Genomic DNA, 3,587 nt, shown 5'->3' with positions numbered 1-3,587 from the left:
GTTTTTCTTCATAGAACCCAACTTCTCAGATTATTTGCTCAGCATACAGGTAGAATAAGTATGGTGAAAGAATACAACCCTGTCACCCACCTTTCTTTATTTTAAACCATTCAGTGTTCCCATGTTCTACTCAAACAACTGCTTCTTGGTCCAGGTACAGATTCCTCATGAACACAATTAAGTGTTCCGGAATACTCATACTTCGCAATGTTTTCCATAGCTTCTCATGATCCACACAATTGAAAACCTTTGCGCAGTCAATAAAACACAGGTAAACACCTTTCTGATATTCTCTGCTTTTTTTAGCCAAGATCCATTGGACATCAGCAATGATATCCCTCATTCCATGGCCTCTTCTGAATCCGGCTTGAATCTCTGGAAGTTCTCTGTCAATGTATGCTTGCAGCTGTTTCTGTATTACCTTTAGTAAAACTTCACTCGCATGAGATATCAAAGAGATTGTCCGATGATTTCTGCATTCTTTTGGGTCACCTCTTTGCAATGGGCACAAATACGGATCTCTTCCAATCAGTCGGCCAGATAATTGTCTTCAAATTTCTTGGCAGAGATGAGTGAGTGCCTTCTGTGCCGCCTCACTTTCTTTGAAAGATTTCATATTTATTCCATCAATCCCTGGTGCCTTGTTCTTTGCCAATTCTTTCAATGCACCTTGGACTTCCTCCTTCAGTATCATTGACTCTTGATCATATGTTACCTCTTGAAATGGTTGAACATCAACCATTTCTTTTTGGTACAGTGATTCTGTGTATTCCTTCCATCTTCTTTCGATGCTTTCTGCATCATTCAATAATTTGCCCAGAGAACCCTTCAATAGCGAAAGTTGAGACTTGAATTTTTCTTCAGTTCCCCCAGGTTGGGAAATGCTGAGCGTATTCTTCCTTTTTGGTTTTCTGACTCCAGATCTATGCACATTTGGCTGTAATATTTGACTTTATCTTCTCGAACTGACCTTTGAAATTTTCTCTTCAGCTCTTGTACCTCCTCATTTCTTGCACTTGGTTCAAGTTTCAGTGTCTCCCCTGGCATCCATCTTGACCTTTTCCTTCTTTCTTGTCTTCTTAATGACTTTTTGCTTTCTTCCTGTATGATGTTCTTGATGTCATCCCACAACTCTTCTGGTCTTCAGCCTTTAGTGTTTAATGTATCAAATCTGTTCTTCAGATGATCTCTAAATTCAGGTGGGATATATTCAAGGTCATATTATGGCTCTTGTTTTTATTTTCTTCAGCTTCAGTTTGAATTTGCATATGAGCAATTGATGGTCTGTTCCATAGTCTGCCCCTGGCTTTGTTTTGACTGATGATATGGAGCTTTTCCATTGTCTCTTTCCACAGATGTAGTCAATTTGATTTCTATGTATTCCATCTGGCGAGGTCCGTGTGTATAATCGTCTCTTATGCTGTCTAAAGAAGGTCTTTGAAAATGAACAAATCATTGATTTTGCAGAATTCTAGCATGTGTTCTCCAGCATCATTTCTATCACCAAGGCCATATTTTTCAACTATTGATCCTTCCTCTTTGCTCCCAACCTTTGCATTCCAATCACCACTAATTGTTTGATCGATTTCAGATTGACGAAGTTGGTAGAATTCTTCTATTTCATCCTCACTGGCTTTAGTGGCTGGTGTGTCAATTTGAATAATAGTGGTATTAACTGGGCTTCCCTGTAGGCGCATGGATATTATCCTATCACAGACAGCGTTGTACCTCATGACTGATCTGGATATGTTCTTTTTGACAATGAATATAACACCATTCCTCTTTAATTTGTCATTCCTGGAATAGTAAACCATGGTTGTCAGATTCAAAAAGGCCAATACCAGTCCATTTCAGCTCACTAATGCCTAAGATAGTGATGTTTCTGCGTTCCATTTTATTTTTGACAAATTCCAATTTTCTTAGATTCATATTTCTTACATTCCATGTCCCAATTTTCAATGGATGTTTACAGCTGTTTCTCTTCATTTTGAGTTGTGCCCATCAGCAAATTAAGGTCCCTCGGGCTTTACTCCATTCATGTCATCACGGTCAATTCTACTCTGAGAAGGCAGCTCTTCTCCAGTTTCATTTTGAGTGCCTTCCAACCTGAGGGGCTCATTTTCCACCACTATATCTGACAGCGTGTCTCTGCTATTGATAAGGTTTTCAGTGACTAAATATTCAGAAGTAGTTTGTCACTCCTCCTTCCTAGTCTGTCTTCGTCTGGAAGCTCATCTGAAACCTGTCCTCCATGGGTGACCCTGCTGGTATTTGAAATACCAATGGCATAGCTTTCAGAATCACAGCAACTCACAAGCTGCGACAAACTGGTGGCACATAACATACATTTTCCCTGTAATTGTTATATATGGCCACCAGATGGCAGTAAACACACCTGTATTCTGAGAGATACGTGTTGTGCCCTGATCTCAAACAAGACTTTTCGATCAAGTCACCTATTACAGATTTAGTAAGTTTTCATTTTGTTGGTTTTGTTTTGTTTATATGGCTTTTTTTAAATGGATGGAAACATAGCAATTGATAACAATATCATGGCAGCTCAAGTTTTTGTCTTTCTCCAATAACTATTTCAGACTTGAGTCAAACACATGACTAATGCAAACCGGTCTTGTCCTTTCGTGGTGCCTCACGTGAGGCTCAAGGCAGGGGCAGGGTAACCTAGAGGTAAAGCGCTCCAGTTTTGGAATCACTTAAAACTAAATCCACGTCATCCACCTTTCACTTAATTACCTAGTCATCTGAGTCTTTACTGTTACTGCCCTCAGTTCCCTTGTCTTTATCACCAAAATACCAAATCCACTACTGTCAAATCTGTTCGGAGACTGCAAATCTTTACAGGAGCAGAAAGCCTTGTCTTTCTCCTGCAAACCGACTGGTGGGTTTGAACTGCTGACCTGTTAGTAACTGTCCAGTGCTAATCACCTACAGCGCTGCACCAGGCGTCTTCAAGTGCAGGTGTAGAAGCCAGTCCATGTGGTTTTATTATTTTCACTGCCGTTTCCACCTGGAAACCCCCTGTTTAACTATCTCCTCCTCAGGCAGCCTCTGCTAACTTCCTTACAACCATTGTTGACTCCTTTCTTAGCTGGTAAAATTGTCCATTTTAGTTTGTATCCTTTGAGGCTGTTATCTGGTGAAAGGCAAACTTAGGATTTTATATCTTCCTGTTGGCATGACCCTTTTATTTTGAAATGTCTCTCTTTTTTTTTTTTTCCAAGGCTGTAAATTTTTTTTAAATGTTTTATTGTGAATTATATGATAGTTTACATGGGAGAACATTAGTTTTACATTCACTCTATCGTATATCATTTCATTGCCATGGTTACAATCCTCTCCATGCATCATCTACCAACCAATGGTTATACCCTGCAAGCCTGCCCCCTACACTCCACCCCTCCCACCCCTTCCCCAGTCTTCAGCACAGAGTCTGGATCTAAAGTCCCCAGCTGCTCCATCACTCCATGTCATCGTCTCTGCCTCCATCTCAGGTATCACTGCTTCTCTGGATAGGGTCCCGCTCTCGGCTCTTCTCTGTTGATGGTCCTAGGGACCTCTGATCCTAGACT

At 40.5% G+C, this 3,587-nt stretch overlaps 1 pseudogene; it reads right to left on the bottom strand.

The window, feature by feature from the left end:
- The window catches only part of LOC102815225, a 113,428-nt pseudogene that overhangs the window by 75,042 nt on the left and 34,799 nt on the right, over positions 1-3,587 (bottom strand).

Source organism: Chrysochloris asiatica, unplaced genomic scaffold (genome assembly GCF_000296735.1).
Source record: "Chrysochloris asiatica unplaced genomic scaffold, ChrAsi1.0 scaffold00001, whole genome shotgun sequence".
Lineage (NCBI taxonomy): Eukaryota > Metazoa > Chordata > Mammalia > Afrosoricida > Chrysochloridae > Chrysochloris > Chrysochloris asiatica.
This window is presented reverse-complemented; position numbering and strand designations above follow the sequence as displayed.